This window comes from Pinus tabuliformis, chromosome 8 (genome assembly GCF_031772625.1).
Source record: "Pinus tabuliformis cultivar Carrire ecotype Pingquan chromosome 8, CPIR1, whole genome shotgun sequence".
NCBI lineage: Eukaryota > Viridiplantae > Streptophyta > Pinopsida > Pinales > Pinaceae > Pinus > Pinus tabuliformis.
The window spans coordinates 971,455,824-971,472,134 of record NC_142294.1 but is presented as its reverse complement, the minus strand read 5'-3'; positions in this window follow the sequence as shown (position 1 = coordinate 971,472,134).

Genomic DNA, 16,311 nt, shown 5'->3' with positions numbered 1-16,311 from the left:
CGAACTACACGGAGAGGCATTATTAAGGTTCATCACACCGCTTTTGGCTGTCGGGCGGTTTTTTCATGAGAGCATGTAAGTTAACCTAAATCTGCCATGTAATCAAAAGGGGCCTGACCGAGACCACGAATCTTGCGTGCTCTCAGGATTTTAGCTATCGGACATCGGAAGTGTGCGATATGGATGTGGGTCGTTGGATTTTGAAGCGGGTGATCAGAGGGCTATCATGTGGTCAAGATGCACAGAGGGAAAAGGGGTGGAGATTAGCAGGGCCCAAGGGGGTTAATTACACTTAACTGTAATTAAATAATGAATAAGAAGGGGTTAAATATAAGTGGGTTTAAAAAAATGGGACCAAGGTTTAATGTGGTGGGGTGCATTACCCGCACCAAGGGTGGTGGGTTTAAATGGGTTTATATCGGGACAATGTGAATTTTGCGGAGTTCATTAAGTAAATGTGGAGGGGGAATTTAAACTTAATACAAGGGGGGTTTTATGTGTTTTTCAGCTAAAATAGGGAAATTAATAAGGGGAAAATGATTTTTTTAAAGGGGAATGGGTTTCACACTAGGGAAAAGGGGTTTTGGGTAGGAAAATCACCCTTGAAGGGTAATTTGCTAGGGAAATGTGTGAAACCAAGGGGTAAGGGTCAAAATGAAGGGAAAAGGGTATTTTCTTAAGAAATGATGGGATAATGAGGAAATTAGTATGTAGTGGGGGGTGAAACTAAATGAGGGGAAGTTAATTAAATTAGCTTGTGAACATCCTTCCACTTTCATAACTGCTCTTGAACACTGAAACATAGGATTAAGCTCGATAAATATGCTTATGCATCAATCAAATTTGCACGTCTACAACCTTACTTCTACCTACCCTTTACTTACCCTAACTTTTTTTCTTCACTTTATTGGGTGCATTTAAGCTAGCAAACCATTTCTTTCCTTTTCTTTTGAAAAGAAAAATATCTAATTCTAACCTTATATCTTCCAATTGCTCAGATTAAGTTGTTGAGCACGTTTTATTTCTCTCCGTAATTACTAATCTACCAAGATTAAACAGTTTGGCTAGATATTTATTCTCTATCTATGAACATGAAATTTAAAGCGTGAGCTAGTCAAGATTAAGCTATTTGACTATCATGGGTTGTGCCATTTATGAAAAGCTGCACACGACCATTATTTTGCATAGTAAAGTAAAAAGTAGTGGCACTTAGACTTTCACACTTTCATGATTTGTTTTTGTTTGGGGTTCATATTTTTTTGACTTTTTTGATCTTTTATTATCCTTTTTGTCCTTTGATACTTCTTTTAGGACATAGACTCTTTACATCTTTAACTTTCAATATGGAAAACATTTTTCAGAAAGAAAAAATATGTACAATATTACAAGACTAATTATAGCCAATTCAAATTTATGAATCTTATTATTATAGGACCCTAACAGTGGCTCCACATGGGGATGGCATTTCTTGGTGAAATGTCAAGAACTTTAAGATCAGTAGCATTTTAATTAATTGCAACTGTAGTTACCCTGTAAACCATTCTTCTATGATTTTTTCCTTATTCATACTTATGATGGTGAAACCTTCAAAGCTCAGGGCCTTCTCTTTGGGCTTTAACTTTAAAAGATCACCATCCAATACAATCTAAACTCTGCAATGTTATATACAATGATCAAAGTAAAATGAACTATTGTTAATCTGTGAAAAATTAATGCTTCAGCTTTCTACCATTGACAGGTCCTCCTGGTAGATATGATCCATCTATCTCTCTAAAAATTAGCATTGTTACCTCTGCAACCATAAATGACATAAGGCCCTTGCCATAAGAAGTCAAATTTGACATGTTTGCCTTTGTATTCTCTTCTTGAATCCTACCTAAGAACTTTATCACCTATGTAATAATCATCAGCTTTAGTATTTTTATCAAACACATTTTTGATTTTGTCTTGGATTACTTGTGATTTTACATATACTTCTTCTCTGGTCTGCTGCAAGTGTATGGTCTAATTTATCCTTCTCTGGATATCTTTTGGTTCCACCTGTAACTCCTGGATGATCTTCATCATTCGAACTCCCAAAGATGATGGAAAAACAACATCCATCCCATATACTAACTGATAGGGGGATGTGCCAATGGACTTCTTGGTAGTTATTTTGTCTACCCATAAGGCGTTGACCAACTTTTTGTTCCATGTCTTTTTGTTGTCTTCCAGTAATTTCTTAATGATATTGACTAGGCTTTTGTTAGAGGATTCTACAAGTCCATTACCTTGAGGGTAATAGGTAGTGGAGTGGCAAAGGGTGATGTGGTGTTTTTTACAGAAGTCTACCATTTTCTTGGATTTAAAGGTAGCTTCATTATCAGTAATGAGCTTTTGGGGGCATCCAAATCTTGACAGGATATTATTTTCAGGGCACCAATGAAATTAATATCTAGGACCTAACAGTTTGATTCAGCCATGAGTTTGGCTAAACCTTGGCCTTTGATAAGTTTAGTAGGATTTATTTATATGTCATATTCCAATATAGTGGCAATCCATTTTCCTCTTTTCCCTTCAGGCCCATTTTGTGTCAAAATGTCCTTAACAAATGAATTTGGAACATAAGCAATACTTTGAGAATACGAAATATAGACTATGAAATCTTTGATAGCCTTCACTAAATCTAATGCTTGTTTCTCCGTAATGTTGTATTTAAGTGTGGAATCGCTTAAGGATTACTAAAAAATGCAATTGGTTGTTCATATCCTTGCTCATTCTTTTGTAGCAAGACTGCTACAATGGTGTGTTCTAAAGCAAAAGAAAAAAATATAAAATCTTTCTGAAAATTAGGACTTATAAGGACTGGATTTTTGGTTAGAGCTTCCTTGATGGCTTCAAAGGACTGTTTGGCCTCCACTGTCCATTTAAGTGCCGAATATTTTCTTAACATGTTATTTAGTTCTCTAATCAATTATACTAAATTTGAAATGAATCTCCTAAGAAAATTAATTTTTCCTAAAAATGACTGCAATTCTTTGATGTTTCTAGGATGGGTGATGGTTAAAATGACCTCTATTCTAGCAAGATCTATTCTAATTCCATCTTCAGATATGATATGTCCCAACAACTTTCCCTCTTCTAGACCAAAGAGTGTATTTTTGGGATTTAAAGAAATCCCAAATTTTCTGCATTTGATGAAAACTCTTCTCAGGTGATCTAGGTGTTCATTGTCAGATTTAGAAAAGATTGTGATGTCATCTTGGTATACCACTAAGAAATCACAGATCTCCTTGGAAAAATCTATATCCATAGCTCTTTGAAATGTTTCTCCTATGTTCATTAATCTAAAAGGCATCTTCAAATACATGAAGGTACCCCAAGGAGTAGTAAATGTAGTTTTGGTTTGGTCCTCTGGTTGAACTAAGATCTAGTTATATCCAGAAAATCCATCAAGCAGTAAAATTTTGGATGAACCTACTACCCTTTCATGGATATGGTCCATTTTTGGTAGAGGATAGATGTCTTTTAATGAGACCTTGTTTAAATATATGAAATAAACACAAAGTCTGATTTCTCGAGCCTTTTTCCTAGTAGTGACCAAGTTTGAAATCTAATCTGAATATATAATGGGAGCTATGATTTTGGCATCATACATTCTTTTAACTTCTTTCTCAATAGATGACATAAGAACTAGATTATTTCTCCTAAGTTTTTATTTGAAAGGTTTATGATCTTCTTTGAGAGGTATTTTGTGTTGAATTATTTTGGTGTCATAAGACTTCAAGTCTTCATAACTGTAGGCAAAAACATATTGGAACTTTTTAAACAGATTTATGTATTTAACATTTTCCTCTGGAGGTAAGGCTTCTCATATTTTAATGAGTTTTGGTTTTTCCTTGGTTCCTATGTTACATTCTTCTATGTCTACTCTTAAAGGTTCCATTTTCGGTTTCTAACTACATCGTTTGAGTCAAACAAATCTTCTAATGAGACTAATCCCTTAGGAAAAAAATTATTTTTAAGGTTTAGAATTTCAGGATCATCATTCATTATCTCTTCTATCTCTACATTTTCTAAGCTATCTACTTCTAATTTAGTGAAATTAGTAGGCTTACCTATGTCTAAAATATTTACATCTATGTCACTATCTATGTCATTGTCTACTATACAGTTTGTATCTATTTTACAATTCTGAAACTAACCTTCAGCATTCATGAAGTCATAAATTTGGGAATCCTGTGAGAAAATTTGCCAATACTTCAAATTGTCTCGTATAACAGGCCTACGTCTCACTTCTGCAACATACTGATGATTGGGTTGAAAGGGAAATTTGCAGGTACTAGAAAAAGTGGCAAGACTGTGGGCTTGCATATTTTGTTTTCTAAGAATGGAAAAAAAGTTTGTTTCGAGGAGGTCTTTAATCAAATCTAGATAGTCTCCCTATATTGACTAACTCTAGGATTGTTTACAAAGTATTCACCATTAATTTGTTTAATAATCAATTCTGACTCTCCAGGTATAGAAACTCTCTTAGCTCCAAGTTTTCTAACCATTTGTAATCCTAAGATCAGAGCTTCATATTGTGCCATGTTGTTTGTACAGTTGAAGTTTAATATGAATGCAGGCCCCTCAGAATTATTATTCTCCATATTGTGGATCCACACTCCTGCACCAGCCCCTATTCTATTCACAGATGCATCAAAATCTAGATGCCATAGGAACTCATGACAAATGTTTTCACTGTGAGTTGTTTTGTATTTCAGTTCTTCAGTTGTGATTTTCTTTTTGTCATGGTCTGAATTGTACAAGATGAAAGAGTCCATATCAGAATGCATGGAGTATATACAAATTTTTTGTGGTTTTTCTGCACTACTCACCATGTATTTCATCAAGATCTCTCTATATAGTTTCCTTTGTTTGTGAAAAACATATATGGTGGCATACGACATATCTAACTGCAAGGATCCTTGCAATTTTTCTCCCCATGAGCAAGATAATAACATTCCATATTTGGGTGGGATGTCTGAAACTACTATGTCCATCACAATCTTCTTTGCTGGGCACTGGACTAGAGTTACACATAAATCCTTGATTAAACCAAGGCATTTAACTTGGCTAGAGTCAAAGGAAAATAAGTCCTTAGATGGTCTGGTAATGTCTAATTTTAGTCTCTCCATGATTGCTTTTGGCATCAAATTATGGGATGCCCCTGAGTCTAACATAGAATTATGTAATATTTTGTCATGAGTGTTCAGGCTAATGTAGAAAGGATAGATTCCCCCTTGCTTATGAATTCCATTGGCCTCAGGGCCAAACAATAATTCAAGTTGATCATCATTCAAATTGATAGCATCTTCTCTCTCTCTCCTATATTTAAAGTTTTAGTTATATGTGATCTATAGGATTCATTATTTACTAGTTCGGTCAAGGGAACTAATATCTTCAACTTTTCTATTTTAGTTTAGATGTTGAATGTGAGCTAAGTTTTGTTTGTTTGGATGGGATCTTCCTTAATAAATTCAGTTTTTGTGTTTTATCTTGTCTTCCAGTACTAGGAAATTCAGTCTATGTTTCAATAGTTTTGTTATGATTACTCCTATTTGGAATATTTTGAGTGACTGTTTTAGTTTGAGTTTCAGTGGAGGTTATATCTACAATTTTTGGGGTAGAAGTATCCGGTGTTCCCTAAGGGAGGATTTGTAAAATTTTAGTGACAGGAGCTTCTGTTATCTTTTTAGTTTGGGTCTGGATTGATCTTTTAGTGGGAGCTTCATTTTTATTTTTACTTCTTAAGCTATACTATTTGTGAATCTCATATATAGCTGACTCATAATCTTGTTTAAAGTCAAAGGACTCACCAGATTCTAATTACAATTGTTGCAGCATGTACAACTCCTATTCTTCTTGAGTAAGAAAAACAATATCTTTGTTTTTGATTCCTACGAAGTTTATCTGGGTGTCATCCTCTTCTTCATGGTTCTATGAACCCTCAGCATATTTCTCCTAGAAGGGAGGTGTAATTTGCTAATCTGCGATAGCATTCTTTCCGGTGTTAGGATTATTTCTAAAGTTGGGGTTTCTTACTGGGGGTGGTTGTTGATTCTCGCATTGAGTTTTCCTTTCCATGTTTCCTAGTCTATCCATTATTCTTTCTACACTTTTGGCTAAACTATTTATCTTTCCATCAGAAGTGGAAGTTTCCTCTTTAATTACAACTTTCCTTTCATTTCTCATTTTTTCTTTCTTGGCTAATAGGTTGGCCTCTACACTAACAACATTACTTTGCATTTGTTCCAATGTTTCAGGGTTTCTTTCCCTTAATTGGTATGAAATGTTAATGTTAAAACCATCAGGGAATTTGATTAATGCTGGGTCAGGTGGAGGCTTAATATTAGCAAGGATTGCATTGTATATGCTTTTGAACCTAATACAATAATCTTGAACTGACTCATTTGGAGCTCTTCTAATGTTATCATTTTCAGAAAGTATTTGCAGAGGGCTTTTCTTTCTCTCCCATCTATCAATGAATAATCTATGAAAAGTAGCTAAGTCTGCAATATGATGGGCAGGTAAAACTTTGAACCATTTCTTAACACCCCCAATTAATGTTTGGGCAAACAACCTCATTTGGACATCTGATTCATCTATCTCATGCAACTCAAAATAGTCAGTCATTTTGTTCACATGTTGTTGGGCAGTGTACTGACCAGTAGCATCAAATAAAAATATTTTTCTTTGATAATCTTGGGGTATGGCATGGAGTGTGCAGGTAAAACCAGAGGTGCATATTGGTCTACCATGGCTAAGATTTTGGCTTGACTAATGGGTAAGGAGCTGGTACTTGAGGAAGGGCTTGAACTGGATGGAGACAAACTAGATGATGATGGGGATGGTTGATTGATGAATAATTGGTTTAGGGAAATGGACTAGGGTGGATACAATGGGTGAGGTAGTGGTAAATGAAGGTGTATTTAAGGTGATTGAAGATTGTGTAGAGATTTCAAAGGCAGCAGGAGTGAGGGCAGCTAGTTCAACAGATTGTTGAAGGTAAGCATCATCTATATGGCTTATCAATGTAGAGGTCAAAGCTTCTAACTTGCCAAAAGTCTCCAAGACAAATTTATCTAAATATGGATGGATAATCACCCTTTTTTATTCAATGAGTTGAATAAACTCAGGGTCTAACAATGTTTCATGGATTGCATTCTCCGATTTAGTTATAAATAATGAGAGGTCAAATGACAAATCAAAAGGGATTTCCTCTAATGTTGATAACTCCTCAGGAGTGAGTTTGCTTTGACTAACTGGCTACTACCTGCGTAAGTTTCTACTTTTTTAGGTTTTCTTAAAATCTTGTCTGGGTCATCAACTATAGTAGCAAGGTTTGGATCTAGATTTGCCCTGTTATAGTGAGTCTTCTTAGGAGCTAGAATTCTAACCTTTTTAACTGTTTTTATGAACTTTTTTTTTTAAAACAACTTGTGAAAATGACCTCAAGGGGCTAAAGATTAAATTTAAGGTTTCCTTAATGTTTTATTTGACTGATGAATGGAGTCCCCAATATGGTCACCAATGATGTTATCCCTCCAAAATTCCTTCTAAGTTTTCAGAAAAAGAAATGATCGAGGTAACCACAAACCAGCTTTGGAGATCAGGATCTAGCCTTCCTAATCTCAGAGATGGCTCTCTCTTTATAATTTAACTTTGTTTTAGCTAATTGATTTTAGGCTAGTTATGATTGTGCTTGGGTTTTTTATTTGAATTTGGGTGGTGGGATCACTTACTTAAATGAACAGAGGGTTGCTTTTACCATTGGGCTATGGTGTCAAAAGGCCAAACAAACAAGACTGGATTAAGTTCTAAAAATAGTGTCTATAGGGAAAGATAGAGGAGTTACTACAGATCTCAAAGGCTTGATGTAGGCTGATTATGAAGAGAAGTGACAGAGGTCAACTAGGATGGGAGAGAAATTAAGGGTTCTCAAATCCGAGTATCAGAGGAAAACATATAAATGATTAAATATGCAAAACAGAGTGTACTTAAACAAATTCTGAGTTAAATTTCTAGTTAATTCATTCAAATTTAGATAACATTTAAGTTTATGAAACACATAAGAAAGTAACAAAATCATACAAAGAAGATAATTCACTGCAATAGCTCATCTCATGAATCTTGTAGTGCAATATTTTTATTACTTGCTCCAGTATGTTGACTTGAATATTGGTACAATAACCCTTAGGTTTAAGATCAAAATAACTCTACAAATGTATAGTAATCCACCATGAATACTTGCCCATGGGGCTTTGGATTGACGGTGAATGGGTGCGCTGTTAAGACACTCCTTGCGATAGGTCACCGGTTCAAATCCCCCGTGGGTACTTAGGTTAGTCTTAAACTAGAAAAAAAAAAAATCCACCATGAATACTTCGAATTATGAAGTATTTATACAAAAAGAACTTACAAAATATCTCAAACTACATTGATAACTAATCTAGGAAAAAGAAATAGATTCATGCAAGAAGATAGAGATAGCCATTGAACTGTTGTTTGTTGTCCCTGTTATTTAGGTTCTATTGTCTTTTAGTCTTTGAATTTTTTCCCTTTAAGCTGCTTGGTTGTTTGGTCTTCATGCTGGATGTCATATTTACTTATGATCTTTCATCTGATACACTTTCATCTGTTTTTTTTTTCAACTGTATTTCTTTATCTCTCTCCTATGTTTAGTCTTTTACTATGAATGCTCTGTCACCTACTTTTTACTTTTACCTTTCACTGTAAATCTTACTCACTCTTTCATGCTTTTGTGTTTTGAGTAAAAATTATTTTTACTAAAAGACATATGTAAAATACAAAATGTTTCTTGGAGAGTGGTTTGTAACAATGTTTTGTTGTGCTGGTGAAAATGATTTTATCTCTATTTTAATCATTACTGCATCTGTGTAAATGATTTCTTTTTTCTTTATGATAATTGTCTTTTCCTTCTGAATTAATCCCTTTGAATACATTTCCTTACAAATCTTGGAGTAAACAAGTTTTGGAACTAGTATCAAAACTGTTTATCCAAGCGCCCGGCCTTCTAATCACCTGCAAAATAAAACAATCATTAATAAAAACATAGGTTGACAGGGAGGTGATAATGGCTTCAGGGAAAAGGGAATTCTGTGGACGAAGTCTAGAGTGTGTTTGGGAGGTAATCAGTAGCTAAATTGGGTTGCATATGCTCATAGTGGCGCAAGAATACTTAGGCAGCTGTTAGTGAAAAAATGAGTGAAAAGAGTGAAAACGAGGGTCTTCGTCATTTTAACAGGTAACGGCTAGAATTGGCACAAAATTTCATAATCAACAGTCGATGGTTTTGGCATACGCAGGGAGGCAGTATTAAGGTTCATCACATTGATTTTGGCAGTCAGGCGGTTTTTTCCTGAGAGCACGCGAGTTAACCTAAAGTTGCCATGTAACTAAAAGGGGCATGAGCAAAACCACAAATCTTGCATGCTCTCAGGCTTTTAACTATCGGACATTGGAAGCACACGATATGGATGTGGGTCATTGGATTTTGAAGTGGATGGTCAAAGTGCTATCACATGGTTGAGATGCATGGAGGGAAAAGGGGTGGAGAGTAGCAGGGCCACTGGGGATTAATTACACTTAACTGTAATTAAATAATGAATAAGGTGAGGTTAAATATAAGTGGGTTTAATAAAGTGGGACTAGGGTTTAATGTGGCAGGGTTCGTTAACCGCACCAAGGGTGGTGGGTTTAAACAGGTTTATATTGGGAAAATGTGAATTTGTGGAGTTAATTAAGTAAATGCGAAGGGGGAATTTAAACTTAGGACAAGGGGGGTTTTATGGGTTTTTTTAGATAAAATAGGGAAATTAATAAAGGGAAAATGATTTTTCAAAGGGGAATGGGTTTCACACTCAGGAAAAGGGGTTCTGGGTAGGAAAATGACCTTTGAAGGGTAATTTGCTAGGGAAATGTGTGAAACCAAGGGGTAAGGGTCAAAATGAAGGGAAAATGGTATTTTCTTAAGAAATGATGGGATAATGGGGAAATTAGTAAGTATGTAATGGGGGGTGAAATGAAATAAGGGGAAGTTAATTAAATATTCTTGTGAATGTCCTTTCACTTTCATAATGCCTCCAGCACACTGAAACATAGGATTAAGCATGATAAATGTGCTTATGCCTCAATCAAATTTGTACTTCTGCAACCTTTCTTCTATCTACCCTTTACTTACCCTAACATTTTTATTCACTTTATTGGATACATTTAAGCTAGCAGACCCTTTCTTTCTTTTTTTCTTTTGAAAACAAACTATCTAATTTTAACCTCATATCTTCCAATGGCTCAGAGTAAGCTGTTGATCACATTTTATTTCTCTACCTAACTACTGATCTGCCAAGATTAAACAGTTTGGCTAGATCTTTATTCTTTATCTATAAACATAAAATTTAAAGCATGAACTAGTCAAGATTAAGCTATTTGACCATCATGGGCTGTGGAATTTATGACAAGTTGCACACAACCATTATTTTGCATAGTAAAGTAAAAAGTAGTGGCACTTAGACTTGCACACTTTCATGGTCTGTTTTTGCTTGGGATTCATATTTTTTTATTGTTTTGATCTTTTCTTATTCTTTTTTTCCTTTGATATTTCTTTTAGGACATACGTCCTTTACATTTTTTAATTTTTAATATGGAAAACATTTTGCAGAAAGCAAAAGTATGTACAATATTACAAGATTAATTATAGAAAATTCAAAATTATGAATCCTATTATTATAGGACCCTAACAGATGATAAGAGGTTTCAACAAGAAAGAACCCACAAACACAACAAGGATCCACCAACATCCTCTTGTAGTGGAATTTTTCACAAGGCACCAATGGATGGGGTTCTTTGAGAGGATGAGCGAATACGATGATGATGTGACCAAAGAATTTTCCCTCTCACTCATACCCTTCAGTAGGACCAATGGCACTATTGTGGTGAAAGGCTTATCAGTAGTGATTACCCTTGAAATTATAAGCAAAATCACTACACTACTTTTAGGGTTACCATGGAGAAAATAAGACAATGGTATCAACACCCTTGCAAAGAAAATATTCTTTTTGGAAGGAGAAGAGCCAATGGAGGACAAAAATGGGGTCAGAAGGGAAAGAATTCCATACCGTTGGAATGAAGTCAGTTACCATCTCATTGAATACATATCATGTGAAGGGAGATACAATGTGGTGCATGGATACTGTTATCACTCAAGAATTCTAATGCCAAAAGATTTCTCATACCAGATTGATGATAAAGGTCAGTGTTAGTCTAAGCTTGTTTTTGTTTTTCCTTAGAGTCTCGGTTTAGGAGGTCTTAAGTCAAACATGCACTCTTATCTGTCACTGGACACCCTCATTCATCACCGATCTCATATCCATGTGTCAGTTTGATTTCAAAATCATTATGTACCAAACAACCTTTTTAGGTGATTGCGTAGCACATTAACCCTTTTAATAGTTTCGTAGAGCAAAAGCCCTTTAAGTGTTTTCATGTTATGCTCTTAAACTGCAAAATAATACCCAGATACAGAATATGCGAAGAAAAGATACCCAGAACACAGAATAGCAATGATTTTATTATTCAAAGAGCAATGTTCACATGCCTCTTCGAGGGGGCAACCTCCAATAGAGCAGAGCTCGATTACAAAATAAGACACGATGCTCCTCGCAGGGAGTCTCTATCCTTTATATATGACTCATACATGCAATACGATGGGTCAATACCGTGAGTTTTACTAATACCATCTATCTAATACTACGGCTACGGCCCATTTGCAACTAACTGTGGTCCCGTCATTAATTTCGGGTTAACCACTTACAAAATATATGGGCTTTATTGACTCTTTGACTATGACGTGATCCCAAGACATAAATAAGGGGGTTAGGGTGGGTCCCTAACATGCCCTCCCCCTTAAGACTAGCCTTGTCCTCAAGGCTGAAGCTGCGGAAACTACTGAAGAATAGTAGTTGGTTCCCAAGTTGCATCTTTCGAGAGGTGTCTTTCCATTTGACGAGGACTTCCTTAATCATGCGGCCGCGCAGGTGCTTGTCTCTTGTGGCGAGGACCTATTCGGGTTGAAGCCAGATTGACCCTTCATCGTCCAGTTCAGGTAGACTGGTTTGAACTCTACAATTGTTCCCAATTACTTTTTTGAGGCATGATACATGGAAAACTAGATGAATTTTTGTAGTAGGTGGCAAAGCCAACTTGTAAGCCACTTCTCCAATGCGTTGAAGTACTTGGTAGGGTCCGTAGAATTTTGGAGATAGCTTCTGACAACCCTTGTCTTTGAGTGATGTTTGCTTATATGGTTGCAGCTTCAAAAAGACTTGGTCCCCTTCTTCAAATTGGCGCTCTGAGCGATGTTGGTCAACCTGTTGCTTCATGCGGTTCTGAGCTTGATGAAGATTCTCTCTAAGATGGGCGAGCATGGTGGCGCGGTGTTGTAGGAGTTGATCCACTGCTTGTACTTTGGAGCATCCCTGGAGATAAGAAATAGGGGAAGGCGGAAGTTGACCATATAATGCTTCATAAGGAGTCATTTTAGTAGTGGCATGATAGTTGGTGTTGTACCACCATTCCGCCAGCGGTAACCACTGTACCCAAAGGTGTTACTTTTCTGAAGTGAAACACCTGAGGTAGGTTTCTAGAAATTTGTTGACGGATTCGGTTTGACCATCTGTTTGCGGATGATAGGAAGTGCTAAGTTTGAGTTGAGTGCCCTGTATCCTGAAGAGTTCTTGCCAAAAATTACTGGTGAAGATCGGGTCGCGATCAGACACAATAGAAGTGGGCATGCCATGTAGTTTGAATATCTGATCCATGAAAGTTTGCGCAACCTAAGTTGGTGTAAACGGGTGGGGTAGGGCACAAAAATGAGCATACTTTGACAAACGGTCCACCACCACCATGATGACTAACTTGTTCCCTGATTTGGGAAGACCTGTAATGAAATCCATGGAAACCTCCGTCCAAATTGATGTCGGAATGGGCAATGGTTGTAATGTGCCGGGTGTGTTGACGGTTTCTCCTTTGTGGCGTTGACAGACATCAAATTCTGCGACAAAAGTAAGGATGTCCTTTTTCATGCCGGTCCAAAAAAATGATCTTCTGGTGCGAGCATAAGTTTTCTGAAAGCTCGAATGTCCTGCAATGGGAGATGAGTGCAATTCGGCCAATATGCGACTTTTGAGGGTTGATGTTGGTGATATTACTACTCTGTCCCGATAGCGAAGAATATCATCCTGCCAGGAGTAGCCCTTGATGGAATTTGGATCGACCTGCAATTGAGAAATGAGTTGGGGTAGCCCTGGATGTGAAAACCATTCTCTGCGAGATTCTTCAATCCATTCTGGAATGGGTAGGGAAATTGCTAGCAGAGTACTTTCTTCCTCAAATTGGCGAGATAATGCATCTGCTACCCTATTGTCTTTCCCTTTCTTGTAAATGATCTCATAATCATATCCCAGCATTTTAGCTAGCCATTTATTTTGTTGTGGGGAAGATAGGCGTTGCTCCAGAAAATATTTAAGGTTGTGATGATCTGTGCGGATTTGGAAACGTCGCCCCAATAAGTAAGGGCGCCAGGTGTCGACTGCATGTAAGATGGCCATCATTTCTTTTTCATAGGTAGATTGGCCCAGATTCTTCCCACTTAGTTGTTGGCTTGTGAAGGCCAAGGGTCGCCCTTCCTGTATTAAGACTGCCCCAATACCTGTCCCTGAAGCATCACATTCAATGACAAAAGATTTGTTGAAGTCAGGTAGTGCTAAGACTGGAGTGGAACACATGGCATTTTTGAGGGCTGTAAATGCCTGTTGGGCTTCCTCATTCCAGAAGAAGGAATTTTTCTTTAGGAGTTGAGTGAGGGGCTTCGCTATGCGGCCATAGTTGCAGACAAATTTACGATAATAGTCGGTGAGTCCCAAAAATCCTCTCAAGCTCTTCAAGGTCTTAGGTTGAGGCCATTCTTGCATTGCCTGGATCTTTTTGGGGTCCACCTTGACACCTTCCCGCCCCACAATGTGGCCCAAATACTCAACTTCTTCCATGCCAAACGAACACTTGGACAATTTGACAAATAATTTATGTTGGCGGAGCAGTTGCAAGAGTAGATCTACATGGTGAAGATGTGCAGCCCAAGTGCCACTATAGATGAGGATGTCATCGAAGAAGACTAGGACAAATTTGCTGAGATATGGTTTAAGAAGGTTATTCATAAGGCTCTGAAAAGTAGAAGGGGCATTACAAAGACCAAATGGCATGACCGGGAACTCATAATGGCCTTCATGAGTTCGAAATGCCGTCTTGGGAATGTCGACTTCCTTCATGCGAATTTGGTGGTAGCCTGAACGAAGATCCAACTTAGTGAAGAATTGAGCCCCATTGAGTTCGTCCAGCAAATCGTCAACCACCGGGATGGGAAATTTATCTTTGACTGTCAACTTATTGAGGGCCCTGAAGTTGGGACACATCCGCCATTCTCTGTCTTTCTTGAGCACCATGACCACTGGGGATGAATAAGGACTAACGCTGGGACGAATGACACCTGCTTCCAAAAGTTCCTTGATTATCTTTTCTATTTCATTCTTTTGGGTGAATGGATATCTATATGGCCGCACGTTTGGGGGTTGGGCCCCTGGAACCAATGTGATGCTATGATCATGTTCCCCTCGCGATGGTGGAAGCTCCTTAGGCTTGTCAAAGACCTGCCGATGTTTATTTAAAATTTGTTGCATCTCAAGATGAATTTGCAGGGACTGGGTGTCAACGACCTGGATGGCATTGAATTGAGCTACCACGCCATGATTGCCCCTTTTTAACAATTTTTCCATCTTATGCAAGCTGATGATCGAGGGGGCTCCTGCCTGGAGGCCACGGAGGGTATATGTGTAGTTGTTTTGCTTAAAACTCATATATAACTCCTGGAAATCCATTGTGATTGGCCCAAGAGTGCGAAGCCATTCAGTGCGAGGACAATGTCACATCCGCCCATGTGTATGGCAAACATGTGTGTTTTCAACTGATAATCCCCCATTTGAAGTTTGACATTTTCGCAGCGGCCTTCACATTTCATTGTGCCCCCATCCGCGATTTGGACTTGGAAGTTAGAGACTGCATGTACAAAACAATGCACTGCGTCGGCGGCTTTTTGATGGATGAAATTATGGGTACTTCCACTATCAATCAAGACTACTACTGGGCGATGTTTAAGAAAACCCCTGATTTTGAGAGTTTGAGGTGAAGAAATTCCTGCCAACGCATTTAGCGAAATAACTGGTTCGTCAGATACAATCTCCTTTTGGTTGTCTTCTTCTATCGCCTCAGGTTCTGCAAGTGGTGGATCTTCCTCGGTTGAGCTGTAGTCGCCAAATCCTCAAAATGTCAATGCTGCCAAAAGTCCTGCTAAAAGTATACCTCGGCACAGGAACCCTTCACACAACTCCGATCTGGTGGATCTGACAGATCTAAATGGTGGAACAACTGCTGCTGCGGATCTGATGGAGCTGCGGGACTGATGTCTGCTGCTGCGACATGTCTTTGCACACGCGGATCTGGAATAGATGATGTGTGATCCCCCAATAGAAAATGGAACTATGGTAGAGAGGAGTGTCAGGTGCTACAGATCGCAATATACATAAGGGTCTGACAGTAGTACTCGGCCCAATGTTTCAGGGCTCTAACTAAGGAGGATTGACCGTACCCTTAGCCGTACAACCCGACTACCCTATCGTACGGGCGAGTAATCTCTCCGAGTGTTGTTCTCGGTGTACTGTAGCCACAAGACGGTCGAAGGTTTATCTATGGCGAGGTTTCAAGGAGCCTAGGGGGCTTCCTATATACCCAGAGGGTACGTGGAAGACAGTCCGTGCGCGGTTCTGTCTAATGCGCTACTACTCGAAGGGGTACCCACAGGGGTTACAAGGGAGTCCAACAGACGTGACCACCTCTTGTATTTCCTGTGTGCATGCCTCCCCAAATCCGCAGGTTTATGAGCTTAACGACAGATCTCGTGGTTTAAAGATGCCGGAACACGTCTCTAGCCAAAAAAAAATTTGCTAAAAATTGGAGATCCCACCGAGCCCTAGAAAGTGCTCTGATACCACTTGTTATGCTCTTAACCTGCAAAATAATGCCCAGATACAGAATATGCGAAGAAAAGATACCCAGAACATTGAATATACGAAGAAAAGATACCAGAACACAGAACAGCAATTATTTTATTATTCAAAGAGCAATGTTCACATGCCTCTTCGAGTGGGCAACCTCCAATAG